Genomic DNA, 20034 nt, shown 5'->3' with positions numbered 1-20034 from the left:
TTCCTAAGAACGCGATGTCGTACATTACCAACTATAAAACGTCGCCCATACATTTTACATTACATTAAGTTATATTTACACTACGTAATATTTACACTTCGATTTTCTTCCCGATTTTAAAGAAGTTTCATAGTTATGATTTTGATATGTTTGTTAGATAATGGATAACCGTTTTCGCACATCCTGAAAATTCCGTCTTGATATCTTTTTTCTTAAAAAGTTTTAGTTAATATAAACAGGGAGGCTGTATGGTGTTTTGTGGCGTCATAATATCGTAATATAAATAAGGTGAAGTATCCTTTGGCAATCAAGTAACACTTTAACGTGGCCCCTTAATAATCATCGTCATTGTTATTCATTTCCGATGGTATTAATTAAAGTAATTAATTAATTCATGCCATGTACGTCAAACTTTGAATTTCCTATTAATTTGAACAGAAAGTTAATTTTAACGCCTTCTCATTAAATTACTCAGTGAAAGTATTGTAAAGTGTTAGTTTGAAACCATTCCAGAGGGTGTCCAGGAATGGCATACATGTTATTGTGGAAAGATCTCTTCCCAGGTCCTTTCAGAAATAAAAAATGATTTTAATAATATATAAACACTTAATTAATAAATTCGAAAATGAGTAACCATGACGGTCAAAAAACATTTGGCCCTTTATTATCTGAATACGACGAGCCAGGATTATAGAAGGATATACCTTTGTCCTTTTTGAGATATACGGATTAGTTTAGGTAGAATGTTTTGTAGTTTTGGGGATCGTGGAGGGTGGGAGGTTTGGGGCTAAAAGCTGTTTGAACAGGAATGTTTGAGCTTCCCAAGGAGCCCCTTCCGACATCGACCGGGCAAGGGGGCCGGAGCAATGGCGTGCCATAATCTAAATATTCGTTTTTCGAAAATGCTCTTCCCTAAAAATGATCGTGGTACGGCGTCTACAAGCTTCAGAAACTTATGGCCGAGGGATAGATGTTACGTCGGGGATCCGGGATTCTCAGGCGCTATGAATTGTATGCGATTAAGTGGAAGTGAATGAAGAGAAAAGCCGAAAGTTTCGTTTTTTTGAGTGCGGGGTTCACGTGGGGCATTAGAGCCCATGGCTGGCAGGGAGATCCGCCCATGCGATAGAAAGGGATCGCTCTAACTACTTCCGTCGCATTTAATAGTTTTCCAGGGGTGTTCATCCACGAAAATTTGGACGTGTCCGTTTACGTAGATATAAGCGCGTTTTTGGAAGATTTCGTGTAGTTCCCTTAAACTTAAAATTTTCCACTGTCGAGGCCGATTTGTGGTGGTTTCACCCTGTAACTCTTGAACGCGGTGAGCTAGCAGTTTGAAAAATATCCCAAGCACCAAATTGTGGCGAATTTTTGAATTGGACGTTACAAGTCTGATTTTGCTCTCAATGTTTCGTAAAAGTGATTCCAGTTGAGTTTACGCTCGCTGTCCGAGCCAGAAAGACAGAACGTAAATTTCCATGCATAAAAATATTAAAAGCTCAACTAAAATCGATACTTCTATTTTAATTCGTTAAGATTTCCATAAATGTAAGACTGAAGTACCATTTCGAATCCTGCGCGAAACCAGAAGTAAAACACTCACTTTATCAAGCAGATTAAAGTCCCAGACAGGAATCTTCAAAAGCTTTTCACCCTTTAATCCGACACTTTAAAATTTGTCCCATTTTTGCACTGTAATGAAGTCAGTGCTCAACCTCCTGACGAAATTAAATAAAGCAGTCTAAGCGAATTTCTAAGTCAGTGACTCAAAAGTAACAAGTTAATTAGGTATGCATGCAGGTTTGAATTAGCCTAACTGGCGTAATTGTAATTTGTGGCTTTTGTATGTGTCCTGCCTCAGAATTTTAAATCTGGGCAGACGAAATCAAGATAAAAGTAGCGGTCTTCCTTGTATATGGGAAACGTGGTCTAAATTTTAGTTGGTTTTTACTGCAGCTGACTTTACATAATTCGGCTTAACATGATATGTTCTTAAGCGCACATCTCGGTGCTCTTGGGTGTGTGGCTTGAATAATGTAAAGCTCTGTAAGGTGGCTAATTCTAAAAAGCTACCTGAAAGTGTCAGGTCAATCAAGATTCTATCCGAAACTTGATGAGTATTTGCATACTAAAATTGAACGTTTGATATGGAAATGTTTAGGTGGAAATGTCTGCCGTGGTGTCGAATAAATAACACTATTTGTGGCACGTATTGTAAATATATCGGAATAACTTAGTGTTTTTATTTCACCCCCACCATTTGGTTAATGCATTTATCCCCGTCCTGTAAGTCGCTACCACGAAAATGTTTATCAAAAAGTTTAATGTTTTAAAAGCCCTTTTACATGCTAACTCCACAATATAAATGAAGCCGATAACAAAACAGGCTTTTACTTTCTATTTTATTTCGGGCCAGTTTGCGTTATTTCACCAAGAGGGCTTTCGACGGAGGCCCTGTGCTTTTTGATCCCATTAGCTCAATTAATTTGGAACGTGCTTTAGATTACCGTGTCAGCTTTCTGGGTATAGGAGAGCGTTTTAACTGATTGCAAATTTGGTCAGCTCTTTCTGTATCTATGTGGTTCAAACACTATAATTGGTAAGGAAGAGTGTCAAGCGTATTACCACTAATAAGCAATTATGATTTTGAACGTCATATTGGAGTGATAAATTAGAGAAAATATTAAATAATTCTACAGGGTCCGCGTGTGGAAGCCGACACAACCTGTACATGGGAAATTACAAGTTCAATGTATTTTTGTTTGAAGTAGTTTTTGTTGTGTAGTTTGTAAATTTGTATTTTTGTTTGGTGGAAAAAAACCGACATAGTGAAAATGTTTTCAATCTGATACGATACCTGGTCACACTGGAAACTGACCCTTACTTCATTTTTTTAACTGAATCATGCCAGTCTTTCTAGCAAAAATGGATTTTCGTTAAAAGTAAACATAAGTGTCATAATACAACAGAGCACCGATATTTAACCGTGTTTTATTTATTTTGATTTTTACGATTTTTTCGACACTTGTAGAGCTTTACTAAAACTCAATTATTTATAAAACTATTTGACATAGATTGATGAAGTAAATTTTAAATTACTGAAAAATTAACTCATTTTCATAAACCATTAGAGAACTAAAAAAAATGTGAAACATTTTTGAAAAAATAAAATAAAATATATAATTTTTAAATGTAAAAAAGTTATTTTTTTATATAGCACTTTACAATTATTTTATCGCCACTCGATTGGCAGGAAAAAGGAACAAATATGTATATTATAGGTGTTAAAAGTTAATACTTTTTAAGTAAATTAAAAACAGCTCCAACTTTATACTCCATTGGTAATTGATATATTAGCACACATTTAAACGATCAAGCTGTTTCATATTTATTTTGATTACTTGTCTTGTTTTTTTATTAATCCATGGTTGTTAATAGAGTACAATTGTTGATAATTAGTGTCCCCCCCGGAGATGTGACTTCACTTGGTTTTTCCAATACAGATTACTTGAATTTAATGCTAATTCACCAAGAAAGCCATAGAGCCATAGTCTGTACAGTCGCATGTAGTTAGAGCAATAGAAACTTTTTTCAACTACGTTTTTGACAAATTTTTGAGTAAAATAAAAAAACAAAACAAACAATCAAAATACGTATTAAGCAACTTAACCATGTAAAGGTGCCCTGTTGTATTTACTACGCAGTATAAAATTGTCTGGAATTTTTTTCGATGTCCTCAAAAAATATTATTTTTTGATACTTACGACGTACATATATCTTATTTGTACATTTTTCCTACCAACTGAATGGAGCAAAAATGATTGTAGAGTGTTATTTGAAAAAAATGATTTTTTGAATTTAAAATTTCTAAATTTCAATAATTTTTTCAAAAACTTTTTCCAATATTTCACTTAATTTTTCAATTGTCTACAAAAATGTGTTAATTTGCTAATAATTAAAAACTAACTTAATTAATTTATGTCAAATAATTTTGTAAATAATTGAATTTTAGTAAAATTAAATAAATGTCGAAAAGTCGTAAGGTTCATTACAAATAAAGAATAATTGAAAATTGGTACTATATTGTATTATGAAGCAAGCAACAAATTTTTATTAAAAATTTGTCATATTCCATCTGAAAAAATATGGCAGGGGTCAGTTTTTGGTGTAAGCAAAAGTTAATCATGTTAAAAATATTTATACAATGCCATATTTTTTCCACGAGACAAAAATACATTAAACTTATAGGTTTCCATGCACGGATTGTATCAGCTCCCAAAGGCGAACCATGTATTTTATATTTCTCGAGTAGCTGCTATTCCAGTGATAATCTTTGAATGTTTTGCATATTCCGAAAAGCTTCGATTTCAGGTGCTTATGTGCAGCTCAGGTTATTGGGCCCCAAGAGGCAAACAATGAGAGCTCCCTTCTGCAGATGCACGTCCACCAGCTCCTCCAAAATTCCGCAGTGACGTCAAGCTTACGAATTTGACTGTTTTTGGTATATTGGTGCCCTGGCTTGAATTTACAAATCGACTCCCAGAATGTTGGTTAACCCAATACGGTTCTTGGAGAAAATTCGTTCTATACCGAGCTAACCTAAGAAAGCCATTTGCTCAATTTTTAACAAACCCCAAACTGATCTCGGGAAGCGGAATTTTGCTTAAACGAGACACACCACATACATTATTCATGATTTTTCACAAGTCTGGAGTTGTATTGGTCTTTAAAATTTCAAGATATGTTTGTAATCCGAATCGTACCGGTCCTGGTCTTTCTGGGATTAATGCGGATATTTGGTCGGATTTACGAAAAGCATATACGCCCATCAACCATGGAGAAGCTAAATTTTCAACAACTTTCATTAACGCAAATTACACAGGGGGTTCTGACACTAATTGCTCACGTACGTTTTGTAGCTGGGTATCCTAATGCGAGCTCCCAGTAAATTTGACTATTAAATTTCTCTTATCGCTCGGCTTATCTCGGGCAGCTTATAAATCATAGGCCGAAGAGTCACGGTCCTATACTGCAAACTAGTATAATGGGTTCGATAAATTAATTAACCTATACGTTTAGCTAACACGCATGTTTATGAATATAATAATACCTCAGTCCAGCTGCTGCTGATCAAGTCAGGAATTTGATTGGTGACGGTGTCGGCTGAGATGGTGACTAAAACTGAATTTAGTAACTGTTCATGCGACGACGAAAATTTAGATTCATGAGCCTAAGTTGCACGTTATTGCCGACACTTAAGCACATAAGCTGCACCCTCAGGAAGATAATTAGAGAAATAACCCTTCTCCTGCTTAAATCCGCACCAACCAGGACAAGGTATATATATTTCAGAAGCCGAATTTACATATACGCCGCGGTCCACATATTAACAAGGGCTTAATTCGCAGGAACGCGTATCGTCGTACACCAAGTTATTAGATTTAATTTGCGTATACGTTTTATGCAAATATTGTCATGAAAACCTTCGCCATGGGGTTTAAATGTTGCATGAACTTTGTCATATGCGCTTCGTTAAATTTCGGACAGAAATCTAGTGGAGTAGGTTTGGAAGTAATTGCTTTGTTATGACGGGTAAAGTAAACAATTAGGTTCTGAATAGCTGGGAGATTATGGTAATGTTAAATGTTATTAAGGGAAGCGTGCTATAATGGTTATGATTATGGGTGCAGATTTCGGCGTTTCAATTTCGAGCCAGGACTCAGCCTCCTTGGTGCTACGTAGCTTATCAGCAGCGCAAGTGTGAATCATGGGTTCATTTCACACTTCGAAGAGGAACGAAGGGGACGTTTGCGTATGCGATTCGACTCACGCGATGGGGAGAATTTCACATTTCGAAAAAAGTACCATGTCCAGTATTGGCCGAAATTGTAGAAACAGTTTATGCGGCGAAGTTCTTTTGCTCCGACCCTCACATAATCCGAGTCCGTCCTTCTATATGAGTTACGGCCAGTGTTAGGTCACTTTCGAAATAGCATTTGAAAGTTCATCTGCACTGCGTGACACAGAAAAGAGACCACCTCGTAAAAATGGTTTTATTTAAATAATTTTTGGCGTGCACGTTTATTACCCTAGAACAAATACGTCATCGAAAAACTGAACGAATTTAATTGTTAATAACCAAAAAAAAAAAGAAAAAAAAATGATAATTTGTCGGTTTTCGACGGTGTCTTATATATTCCTGTACACGTCTAGGCATGAATCGAATGAGGTGATTGATGTCCTCTTGGGGATCTCATTCCAGGCTAACTGGACAGCATGACATAGCGCCTCCAGAGTTTGTGGGGGATGGGGCAAATTATGCAACCTTCTACTTTCAATATCCCAAACATGTTCAAATCGGTAAGAGATCCGGACATTGAGCTCTCCAAGGTGACAAATTGATTTAATTTTATTCAATGTTTGTTTTGTTGTTGTGGTGACGCATCGTCTTGCTGGAAAACTGGACCAACAAGAGTTTCCAAATAAGGCACGAGATAAACTTCCAAGACTTCTTGGATGTATCGTTGGGCTGCCATACTGCCTCTAATGAAAAGTAAGGGTGACCTGCTACCACATACGATAGCACCCCAAACCTTTACCCCAACAATCTGATGAACATATATCTGTATTGTAAATTGAAGATCCCGTATTTCACCGTCTTCTTCTTACTCTTACCAGACCACGATACATATCCAAACAAAATCTGAATTCGTCCCTAAACATGATATTATCTCCTTTTAGATTCCAACGTGTCCGTTCTCTGCACCACTGCAGTTGATTTTGACGATAATTTAAGGTAAGGGGTAAAACAAAATGGGGACGGTAGGAAATCAGTCCAAAACTTCTTATTCGACATTAAATGGTTCTAATACCAATGGGCCTTTCATTCTTAGCAAACCAGTGATCCGCCAGCGTCCTCGACGAGACGACCCTATCTCTTAGAGCCATAATTCAAAGGCGGCGATCTTGGCTTTTTTTAGTTCTTCGAGATCGTCCAGTACCCCTCCCTCTGCCTGTTTCCTCTTCTTGGAACCATGCCTGACAAAATCTCACTATAGTGTTTACACTACCGTTCAGTGTAGTGGCGATATCTCTAAATGACCGATCGGTCTCTCGTAGCCCCACCAATCGGCTTCTCTTATAGTCACTCAATTGATGAAAATTTTGCTACGTTCTGCGTCTAGACATATTTGATTAATCTAAAAGCGCTTTCTAAGCACACTATACATCAATAAATGATAATTTGCAGTGATATTGTTGATAATTTATTGCAATTTTTATAGTAGACGAAAACTCAAATTCCTGATAACACGTAAATACATTGATAAATATGGTGGAAAATTTAATTGTTTTGCGTGTTTCCCTATATAAACGTGCACACCAAAAATAATTTAAATAGGACTGTTTTTACGGGGTGTCTTCTTTTCCATATAACGCAGTACATATCAATAAAAAAAAAAAATTGGTCAAAATTGAAAATAAACTTGCAAAAGCTTTTTAATATTTTGTACGATAGCCCTTTGCTCGAGATAGCACAGCAAATCTTTTGGGCATGGATCTAACTAAGTTGTCAATAATAGATTTGTCAATTGAAGACCAAACAACATACATGTGGTCAAAAAGTTTCTCTAGATTTTTACATTTTGTTTCCCGACATTTACGCTTAACAATCTTCTCCTAGATTTTCGATGGGTTTCAGATCGGGACATTGCGATGGCCATTGAAATACTTCCACTTTTTCTCTCCAAAGGAACTCTTTTAGTAATGTGGATGCATGTTTGAGATCGTTGTCATGCCGAAACCGGTGCTTTAATGGCATGACTTCTTCAGAATACGGCACCGTTTTAGTTCTAAGAATGTCACAATACATAAAACGGTTCATTGTTCCTTGAATTCTATGTAACGGACCCATTCTGAAACTAGGAAAACCTCTACACACCAGCACTGGTCCACCACCGTTTTTCGTTGTCGGCGAAACATATTTTTTGTGAAAATTTTTTTTAATGGGTCTTCTTGCATGCATTATTCTGGCACTACCAATTAAGTTAATTTTACTTTTATCACTAAAAGTCACCCGTTTCCATTGATCAGCGATCCAATCCAAACACGTACGAGCAAATTCAGTACATCGATTAATTTGTAAATTTGGAGCAACGGTAATATGCCAGTGGTATGAAACTTTCTAACTTTATTTTTTAAATCTGATGAATAAGGTTTTCCATGCATTATTTTTTCAAATGATAAATACTCAGATGTTAAATCAAAACTGGTTATAGACTCAAATTTGAAGGCAGAATAAGGTTTTGTTTATGATGTTTCTATATGCTTGCTTAATGGAATTTCTTTTTTGTGTTGTTTTTTAGGGCCCGAAATGTTTGTACGTACAAACAAATATGTTGTTGGATTTGAGAGAAATATTATAGTTCAGCACTATCCGGGATTCCTACATATTAAAGAAAGTATTCGCCATGTTTCTTTTATTTTTATAATTTTGGTCCATACTGTAGCTGCTTAAAATACTGAAAATTTTCTGTTAGAAACTGTAGCTATTTTAGGATAGAGACCTCTAAGATAAGGACATCCAGCATGGGAATTTCATAAAACGATACACTCTTGGTGAAAAAAAAACGGAAAAAAAAATTACGCAATTTAAGAGTGCAGTCTTATTTTTGGGTTTACGGTTATTTCCAAAAAAACGTAGAAGTCTCTCAAGATTACAACGAAATTTAGTAAAAGATCAGAGGTTCGACGTAAAAAAACACCTTAAAGTAACGTGACATTATATTCGCAAGGCGGCAATTTTTAATGCTCATTAACTTCTTCCATCATTCTATTTATTCACTTACCCTCGTATATTAAAAATCTCATTTAAGCTTTGACGATCAGCTATTCAATTGAAACTGCCAAAGGAGAAACCAAAGTACTGGGCACCACAAATTTTTCCCATCCTTAATTAGAGACAGTAACACATAACAAACCCCACACAAAACCCTCAATAACGAACAATCACCTCTGCAATCAATCCTTAAACTCGTGGATCTTGATAAATAACCCCATAATTGACTCGGTGCTTGGAAGACTATTTATAAGGGTCATTCCATAATTCGATCCAATTTTTTATTGACGCGAATTGCTGGACATCAATCATGAAATGGACAGGGCGCCTTTATTGTGACAAAAGTAGCGGGCACTTTGCAGGATGAGTAGCCGCCCCTATTATGAATTTGTCGGGGGAAGATGTTTGACGAGAGTGATTTCGACCCAATCGGATGTTTAATTTACAAATAGCGGATGTAATTCTGTAAGTGGCCGATGTGTTCGGCTTCACTGGTCATATTTCAGAGACCGATTGGATCTGACACCGACTTATAAATACCTAATTCTGTTCGGGGATGATTTGTCGAGGGTAGAAATTCACACTGTTAATATAAAAAAAAAGGCAAGCGTCGTTTTGATATTTACGTATTTCCCTAAAGCTTCTGATGAATTCGGAGAAGCTTTCCCAAGCCATCAATTCAAATTTCAGCTGTGTGTTGTCGAATCCACGAGTGACTCGAATCAACTTGAATGAAGATTAAATATTTCTTAAATGAAAGCCACATATCAAAACTAAGGTAGAACGCGGCAAAATAAATACAATTTAAATTTCCCGAGCCCACGCTCAGACAACTCCTACAGGTAAACAAGCTTATAAACTTTGCAGAAATCCCATTCTAACACCATTAGGGCCGCCTAAATCCACACTCGTGTCCTCTATCAACCTTTGCACATTCAAGGGTGGAATTTTTCAAAGTAAATTGCAGGAATTTATCTTTTAAACTCCGAGAAAGAAATAGCGTTTCCTTTCTCGCACGAAATTCCATTTTTTCCACACACGACCTGCATATTTCTGTGTCAGTTAATTTTGTGAGTTGAATTTCATATTTTCGTTTTCATAACGGCGAAGGACATGATTCGAGTTTTTCTGTAAATTTTCAATTATATAATCCTGTAGCACAAACAAGGTAAAATTACATTGATATTGCTGTTGGACGATTTCAATAACGCGCCATACGCGGATATATAAGCGTCGTGCTTAATTTAATTTAGATAGGTTCGCTTTTATTTTCGAATCGAAAATGCTGTTCGTTATTTATTTCTGAATTAATCCTCTTCAATATACGTATGCACGCTCGATGAACAATACGCTTATTTTAATTTTATTATGCGTTTAAAATCTTCCGCAATTTTCATGACTATGCGTTCATCACTGCTTTAATTCCGACCAATTTTTTAATGAAAATGATTCTCTTTTGTGTGCCCAGATTTATTAGTAATATTGTGTAATACATATGACATGATGCGGAAAAAAATTAAATAGATAGCAAATTTAAGTTTTGCATCGACTAGAACGCGGCTACCGAGAGCGTGTGATGTTCTCACTACCGTGCCCACCTCCCCCACATTACGCCCCTCTAAGCTGAAGCTTTTACAACTTGTACTTGCAGTTGCCTTTGTTTGAAAGATGAGCAGTTTTTGGACGAGTTGCTACAGAACTTTCTTCCTCCTCATGTTCTTAAATTCGAAGTTTAACAAACTTGAAAATCCTTAATTACCGGTGCTGAGTGGTGTACCCATCGGCACACGCTACTTCGTTTTAAGCTAGATTTAGTAATGTCTGTTTTAATTTTACAATGCTCACCTTTAAGAAGTCCTTTCGGTGTTTCGCATCCCTTGGGTTTTGGAGGTAAACCAGTGAATTAAAAAAAAACTAAAGCGGGAGAAATATAGAACGCTGAATCAACGCTTCGTTGAGCCAGGAATGCAGTCCGCATTCGGTTGGATGACAATCACTCCTAGAAATCGCTGATCGATGAAGGGATGTAACTTGACCCATCACACTAAATCGTTAATCAATTCCTGTGGATATGACTGACCACCGGTAGTCACTTTACACCACAAGAAGTTGGAGTAAGTAAGTAGTCGGACAGAATTTTACTTCATTCTATTATACAGGGCGCGGCGCGCCCATCAGCCGATTTTAAAACGAGCACTACACGACCCTTTACGATGGAAGTGTAGCTTGTAGCATTTTATTATTAACTTGTGAACGTCAGAACATCGAATATTCATTTTTAATTGTTTTGTTGGGAGTGGCGAGTCTGCGACTGCAGCAGAGATTTGGTGATAGTTTGTCGTCTCCTCGGTCGCCTAACTTCTCCTTATTTGATTTCTTTTTATGGGGTCATCTGAAGGGACCTGCCTACGAGACTAAGCCTCGTAAATTAGAAGAATTAAAAGAAATAATCCGTCACTGAATCACCGACCTCAACGGAAACCCGCTGGAAATGGTGGAAACCAATCTTCCTGAACGTCTCGAACATCGCGTCCACGAAAATGGACAGCACCTGTCAGATGTAATTTTCTGTTCATAACTATAAAATGTTATATTTTCGACTGTGCAGTTGTAATGAACAAGTTATATATCAAAAACTACCGATTCTATGGCTGTTTCAAAAACGGCCAATTTCCATGCCGCACCCTGTACTTTATCGAGACTTGCTCTCATAACCGTTGAGTTTAAACAGCAGGAATCGCTTCCAGTTTCGGATCGTTTTTTATAGGTTTTCGACCACATAACATCTACGTTGATTTCATCACGGCTAAATAACGTATGAACCACATTCAAATTTTCCAGAACACCTTCTTCAATTAATTTTAGACACTATCGGATCTGCCGCAAGTCTGCCAACCTCGCTATGAAATTAATCTTGGATCAGATTAACTTGAACTCTTAGATTTTTCAGAATTATACTTTTTTTATGATTTAGATAGAAGAGTTTTTCGTTAGTTAGTCACAGCGACAATCAGATTAAGGCTGTCTGGGGTCCATAATAAATTACCAGGGTTTTCACTTTTTGATTTTTCAAAAGTATAATATGTTTCTAGCAGCATCTTTGCGCTTGCAGTAAAAAGACATATGGATATTTTATCGAACATCAATAACGACTAATGGAAGCAAGCTATCTAATGCTTTTAGTTATTAACAAATGCACCTAGAATAATTGCTTTTTAATGAGAATTGAGAAATCATTTCACCATTTGTCCACCTAATTTCATAGGGATGGACTAATAATGGGTCGTTAAATATTAGATATGGGACACGATCGACCAACAAATTACTAGTTATTACGCGGGTAATTATAACGTTATTCAAGCGGTTTTTATATCAAGGTGGGATTTTATTAAGTAAATGTTTTTATAAGATTAGGTAGACAAATTTAGGGAAAAACACTCCTGAAAAGAGTTCTTTTCCGGCGTGCAAAAACCTATAATTTCAGCATTTTCTGCCCTTATGATCCTCCAGAGCCAAATTCCTTAAGTTACGAAATCAAAACTAACGACTTTATTACGTGACGGGCATTTAATCAGATAACGTTTATATACAACCTCTCGAGTGCGCCAGATTTCATCCTAAATCAAATCAAAGAAAAATATTATCTCTTTTATTTTACCGGGGTAGTTTCGTCGACAAACGCATGAAAATTCGCAGGGCGATTTAATTAATGTTTCTTTTCAAATAATTTAATTAAATTGAAAGCTCGAACTAAGTTACATTGACGGGAGCTGCCTACGCTAGAAATTTCTAATTGCACGTTAATGTCAATATCATTACTGACGTATTTATTGCACTAGTTTTAATATGTGATGTAGGAGGTTCGATGGAATAAACGAGTAGAAATTGGAGAGGAATGAAAACAAAATACATAGCTGGTCAATGTGCAATAATTTATATTTGCATTACTCGTGCTTATTGGGTGGTAATTTGGGCCTTTGCAGCACATATTCTCTTGCATTATGACCCATTTGCCTCCTCCCGGTTTGACGGACTAATATTCAACCACTCTTTCTATGTGCTTTTCGTCCATTGCAAACAAATGTGTTATGGTAATGTCCCTCTTGGATATTCATCATCAATTGTGTGATCCTTCATCTTTTTGTTAAAAGCAAAAACCTGTTCTTGTTAGTATGTGTTCCAAACATAGCCTCTCTCATCATCGTCTTTAACAACACTTGGAATTTCACCTCCTCAATCAAAAAATCATTAGAGTTTTCGAAAATATTCATGTCTCAAAAACCTGTTATTTTTTCATTAGCTCTGTTTGCCTAAAGATTTAACCCGATCTGATCTGAGGACCACGACCGTACCCCGTGTTGCCAAATACTATTTTTGTTTGGTTTTTTATGTGAATTATCAAGTTAACTCCTTGAAATATTGTCATCTTCTGAATATCACGTATTTCAATCCTACCCAAAGAAAAGAGAATACTTAAGTCCAGTCTCGTATCCAAGTTTTAAACCTAACCTGGGTTTTAAGTTTCGAATTAACTCTTGGTAGTTTCGGCTGTTTTCGACGATAGAGAAAAAATTTTGCCCTTCTTGGTGCTGATTGCGATAGATACATAAATTTTACCTCCTATTAACCAAAAATTTCCAGCATTAAAACAGAAGAAACTTTAAAGCTTTGCTTGAAAAATTCTAAAATGATTCTATAAGGCAGAAATAAGGAATGTTAGATTCCTCATGTTATGGTTTCATGAAACTTCTCCACCTTACCGTCGAGTTGTGGACGTACTCCTAAAGAGGCAGTTTCCGGCATGGTAGAATTTTTGCATCAATATGTATTTGATTTTGTTGATAATTCTCGCCATTACATTCTGGACCATGAGATGATTTATGAAGGCACAAAAGATAAATAATGCCTGAGTTATGAACATCGTACCTCTTTACTATAGACAACAAATCACAACTTAGACATTTATTTTTAGATCCTTTTAAATTATTAATTTTAAAGTACTTAGAGGGTTATTTGCTGCTTCTTTTATCTAGTTTTCATGAATTTATCTTTACTGTTCGCGCAAGAAAGATTTTCTTTTGAATGGATGCTCATTCTCATAGACGTCTTACTCAAGGACGAAAATGGGGGATCTTTAACTTTTCCCTACGTCTCATTTCAAGTGCTGCAAGTTGCTCCTTTTTGTGTATGGTAGATTCGAAGTCGAAATCATCATCATTATGCTTATTATCTCTATCTAAAATTACAAGGCTAAACAATGTTATTCTTCAACCATATGATTCTCTTCGAGATTTGCCCCCCTCCCCCCCCTTCCTCGTCCATCCCGTTTTATTTTCTCTTCTTCAGCCTCATTGTTAGTTTTAACATTGTTTTATTATGTCTTCCCGTTTCTTCCCTCACATGCTGTTACTGAGGTGTATCTTTCATTAAGTTTCTTTTGATCTTCTCAAATTCTATCATTCCTCGAAGCCTAATTTAACAATTTAATCATTTAGGTTTTGTTCATACTCAAGTGTACTCTTCTGCACACTTTAGGAAAGGATAAGAAAGGATAGTTTATTGCATCAATGTTGTAGCAAATAAAATATAGCTATTAATAGGCTTCGCGTGTCTCCAATCATCATCACAATCATGAGATATTTTACTCGAAGGCGATAATATTATACAATTCATACATAATATTACTTATTTTGAGGAATATTGCTTATAGATATTTGCATATAATTTCTAAGGCATTCCTGGACTTCACCCTTAAAATGTTTGATTGCTAATTAAAATATATATAAGTTCTATGGAAATTTCCCACGATGTCCTTACAATGCCTTAACATAATAATAGTTAAAGCTATTTATGAATTTTTTTTATATAAATGATAGTGGAATATAAATAACTGACCTATAATACGAACATTATTGCGTATTATAGAAATATAATGATTTTATGCGGAAATAATAGATTGTGACAGCCATGTGAATAACTGACCCAACACGTGCTAAAGAACGATATTCGATAGTTAAACGTAATTTGACAATTGTTTGATATTATTTTATTTTGTGGAGGAAGCGTCTACAACAAGGTAGTATGACTTGCTGGAGTAATTCCTGGTGAATTGAAATTGCAAAAATATTATGTTGTCATTTGATGGAAGGAATTCGAAGTTCAGCGTTGTGATACAAATTAAAGACCAATGAGTTATCTTTGGACAAATTGGAATTTTTTGCCTTTCATGGACTGCATTTCCGATTTTATGGTCTATGAGAACATATACAGAACTCGCGGAACGAATATGAACGGAAATACTCTTTAGCACAAAGAGTTTTCATTCACATTTATTTTAATTTATGTTACGTAAATTTTAAATCATTGAAAGTGCAATTTTTAAATCCTCAATGAATTTTTTTACTGCAATTTTTTAAAGTTTTGATATTTCATAGCCAAAAAAACATAATCCGACAAACAAAATAAAAAAAAATTTAACAAATTTTTAATAGAAGTTACATTAAATTTACGAGCATGCATAGGAGTAGATAGACCGGGAATTTCGATATTATACTATGTTGTACTAAGTATACTATAATATACTAAATTCATTTCTTTCGTTTCGCTGCACTGAAAATTGGTCAAAGGAATATGTTTTAAAATAAAATGTAGTAGCTTTTTTCCTTTGCGTCTACTCCTTGGTTAAAACTTTTTTTGTTTGTCGATTCCTGTCCTAGCCATGACACGTTTGATCCATACTACCGTCTCTGGGATATTTATTTATTTGGTATCGTCCATAGTTTCCTCCCGTCCGTCTTGTTATTGGTATGTAGGTCCTTGTATTTTCAGGATCCAGTCAAAGAGTATTTGGAGACAGTAGATGCATTTTTTACGATCGGTAGAAAGTATGCACTTTCTATTTGAACTTTCCTACCTAAAAATAATGTTTTGCCGGACAAGAACAGAAAGTTGACCTAAGAGAAAGATAAAGTATTTTTCCGGTCCCTATTTTTCTATTTGCGCAATTCTCTATGCGAAATAACGTTGTTCATCTTCCAAAAATATTTCCTTTGTGTCTATTAGTAGTAACAGAAAATACTTTGTTGGTGAGAGGATTGAGAAGTTTAAAAGATACCAAAAATGATTTAAACATTCTAAAAGAGAGACATGGAGGAAAATGAAGACATGGCGTAAAAGCCACTGGAGTAGGTGGAAATATTCGGCCCAAATCAGAACCTGCGCACTTGTCCCGCCAGTGCGTGTTCCTGATTTCATGTGCTTATCTCAAACCACTTTTGAAATATTTAAAAAATATCAGAAATGAAACACTCTATATCTTCGGAACGAAGATATTTCGGACCTCACTTTAGTCGAGTTAAATATTTATTTTTATGAGTTCTGCATTCCCTGAAAGCCTATCGGTATCTTTGTGAAATACCCTGTACATACATATATTCATATTAGAGGTATATAAACCTACAACAGCAAAATTAAATTTCAGAAAATGACTGTCGCGGTTTCTTTATGGTCTTCTCATCACTCTTCTCTTTACATTTACGCAATTTCTTTCTATTTTCTTGGAACTAAATCTGCGTCTAAATCTCATATATCTGGATGCCGCAGAGAGGCATTGTAGTCTTCGAACTGGTAAGGTGTTTACAAATGAAATAAAGCATGTCGAATATCTATAAAGTACAATAACAAGGCAAATCTGATATAAGCATGTAAATTCGCCTGACCTGTACCCATAGGAAATTAAAATATGGAAATACATTAAAGCAATCAATCAAGCATGCATTGTGTCATGAATGGCTGAGCAATGTGGAAAAAACATCACGCAAAATTAATCAATGCAACGAAACCAGTTGGAAGGCAATATGTCAATGCTTTGCCAATTTTTGGTGGTGTTAATCCGGGCATAACTCGCATTTATTTTCAAATATTTATAAATATTCATAAACCCAGCGTCAAGCGAATGATAATTTTGTACAGAATCATCACAACATAATACGCAATGGGAATAGTCAAAATGAAGGATTTATGCTAATAACGAAGTATTAAATTTTGAAAAACAGGTAAGGAAATTCTTATTTAATAACCTGGAAGTTTGAAAAAGTACATTTCTTTCTTTGCACTCGCTTACGATTCAGACTTAACTTTCCTTTCAAACTTCCTCAATGGGTCTGAATTTCTTCGAGCTTACGATTTTAACGTTATACTTCTGTAAAAGTTGTAAAACTTCTCACTAACGATGCAAACGATCTATAAACTCCTGCCGAAGGACCAATTTTTGCCATTTTAATTTTGACTTGAAAAGTTTGTTTGCATTTAATACCAGTCGAACTCCGAATTCAGTTAAAGCAGATATATTTTTCTTTCTTCACAGAAGAGAAATCGAACTGAATGAGTAAAGGTGGATTAGAAATAGAAATCTACGTCGTATATTCTGCACGATCGACTTCAATAATGATTAATTATGTTCAATAATGTCGAAGCCATCAGACTATCCTAGAATGTACACGTTACTTGAATTCGCTTATTCAAATACACATTTGTTTAGTAACGAAGTATGCATGATGCGAGCGACTAAAAAAGGTTAAATCTGAATCCTGAAACAGACAAACACTCTTTGAGGCTTCTGATGCCGCTAAAAGACAGACATGTTAAGTCTAATAAGACATCGAGGCAGGACTTAATGCTTATTTCAGCGGAAACAATCGCAAGAAAATACGCAAAAGGCTTTGTGTTTCTGTATTTCAAACAAAAGGTCGTTTGCTTTAAACAAAGGAAATGGAAAATATTTTATTTCATTATTTTTACAGGCGGAAAGAACTATGAAAAAAGCAGTTGGACGATTGTTCTGTTAGAAAATTTGCTTTTCAAATATTGAAACTGGATATGCTTGTTTTTGAACATAACTAAGGAATTCCTGAAACCAGTATCATTATTGTGGCCTGAGAGCTCATCCTGTTAGATGGAAAAACATTAGATGGTTCGCCAGGTTACCACAAGGTACTTGAGAGTTCACAAATTGTTTTTGAAGAATTTGTACTGAATATATCAAAATGAAAAATGTTTCCTTTAAATTATGTGCTTTGCGTGAAATAATGAAGAACTCTAGTAAGCTACCTGACAGATAAAGCTCAAACTATATTTTCGAACTTAGGGACTGAGAAATTAGGTAAAAAAAGCTTATATTCATGGATCCTCAAGCAAAATTAACTAATAACGCACACGTCATTTTAACGTCTATTCCAGAAAAAGACAAGTAGCCATTGCGATTCTAAAGCACCGTTAAAATTTTGTACGGGGATATATTTTCAGAGCCAATTGCCTCAAATCTACATTTACAGCGAAACTTCCATCTGGAAAGAGAAAGAGTACTTGACAGTCGATGCTCCTGAACTACGCGGAAGTAACTTTAAAGTTTCCCAATAGCGAATGAAAACGAGGACATGCTGTAACTAACAATTTAATGACACCCGAATTTCATTTTAATTGATGCACTGGGATTTAAGGCATGTCTACATGTATATACTATATAACATATTTAATGCTTTAGAACCTGAAAGAGGAATGAGAGAGAAAAGGTACCTACTCTTATTTCTTCACTTTGAAACTTCCATTTTCTAGAGCGGGAAGTTGAAATTTGGTGATAGCTTCACGTTAGAGAAATTAGAAATTTGTAACATTTTTGGAATTTTGTGAAAAGAGTAGCTGGAATAAGAGAATTTATGTATCTCACCATTATTTCCCAACAATCAAGTATCGATTTTTTAGGAACAGAAAGTTTAAATTTGTTTCCTCCTCAATTTGTTCAAACTTCTCAATACAGAAAATCCTTGTAGTCAATCTACATTTTTCTGTTTATAAAGCCCAAAAAATTAGTTTTCCAATCTTTATCTCAAACTGCCGTAAAATCAGACATTTATCATTTCGCTAAACGGCTTAATCTCCCTTTTACTCGACAGAAAGGTATCTAAATACCTTTTATTAAATATTCGAGGTGATTATGCTTGGAAATATCTGTCATCTCGTTAAAAAAAAATATTTTGAAGATACGTGATGATGCGATCCATACTTTCATAGTTCACATGAAGTTAAAATTCCAAATTCATAGATCAAAAATGAAAAATTTTGATTATGTCTTACATGGTGACCAAGAAGAGGCAAAAACTGTATTGTCAAGTGTAAGGATATACTTGAAGTTGGCAGGAACAGAAAAAACATTTCGGATCCTCCAACACTTCAATCATCCACTGAAGCCGAATCTAATTACCCACTTCCCCAGATAACCCTCACGTTCCTCAGGTCATATTTTTTGGCACCCGCATCTCTCGAGAATTCTATTTATACGAGTGCGACCTCTCACTCTCCTCCCAAGTATCAAAAGAATACAAAAAGGCAAACCTTCTTTATCCTTCGAGTCGGTTTTTGCTTCTCCCGTGGGAAAGACAATCAGAAGAGCCATTAATAAAACACAGGAAAACGTCATTTTTGTCTCCTTCTTGGTCTTTGGGTATCACTGGAATTAGCCAAAAATTTCCCCCACTCACTAACCGTTGTCTGAATTTTTTCAATTGTATTTCACTTTAGGACACAAAATTTCGCACCACGGAAAGTTTGCTCGAGTCAAGCAATTTTGAATCTTGGCGCGCGATCGTAAAGGACGCAATTTTCCACCCCAAATGGGAAAAGCTCTCCGGAAAGCTCCAAGCGTGAGACTGCAGGGAAAAGCGTCAGAAAATCCTGTAGAGAGTTGGCGCTTGCGCCGAAATCCACTTGATAACTTCTAAGCATAATATATTTGGCGATTCGAATTTGTTTATTATGAGCCTGGTCTTTTCATGTAGTCGACGCTGCCACCGAAGGGCCTCTTTGATGTTCGGCATTATGCAGAGACATATAGAGACATTATGTACGTGTACTTCGTGGAGGTAGGACGAGTCGGGGGATACCCTGTTATGTTTTGCAGGTTTACTTTGGCTCTAGGGACTATTTTATTTGGAAGTTTTGTTGGGGGATTCGGGGAGTTGCGATGTTTGAGCATCTATCATAACTTATCGACGTCTAACACGCATTTTTTCCTCAGCGATGCTACACTTTAAGGGGGTTGTCTTAGGTTTAAGAGCAGAGAAAATGATGAGCAACAATAGAGGAAACAAATATGATAACAAAGTATCTCATCGTCACGACCCCTAGGGACTAATAGCTTTGGT

General features: G+C 35.7%; 1 protein-coding gene across 2 annotated transcripts in view; it reads right to left on the bottom strand.

Moving 5' to 3' along the window:
- The window catches only part of side-II (sidestep II), a 229405-nt gene extending 209879 nt beyond the window's left edge, over positions 1-19526 (bottom strand). For both annotated transcript variants that reach the window (XM_066291896.1, XM_066291913.1), the window contains exon 1: positions 19226-19526. The gene's annotated coding sequence lies outside the window, so the exon portion shown is untranslated. The remainder of the gene's footprint in view (positions 1-19225) is intronic.
- Between the last annotated feature and the right edge of the window lie 508 nt (positions 19527-20034).

Source organism: Euwallacea fornicatus, chromosome 2 (genome assembly GCF_040115645.1).
Source record: "Euwallacea fornicatus isolate EFF26 chromosome 2, ASM4011564v1, whole genome shotgun sequence".
NCBI lineage: Eukaryota > Metazoa > Arthropoda > Insecta > Coleoptera > Curculionidae > Euwallacea > Euwallacea fornicatus.
The sequence above is the reverse complement of the archived record's forward strand: the minus strand, read 5'-3'. Positions and strand labels throughout refer to the sequence as shown.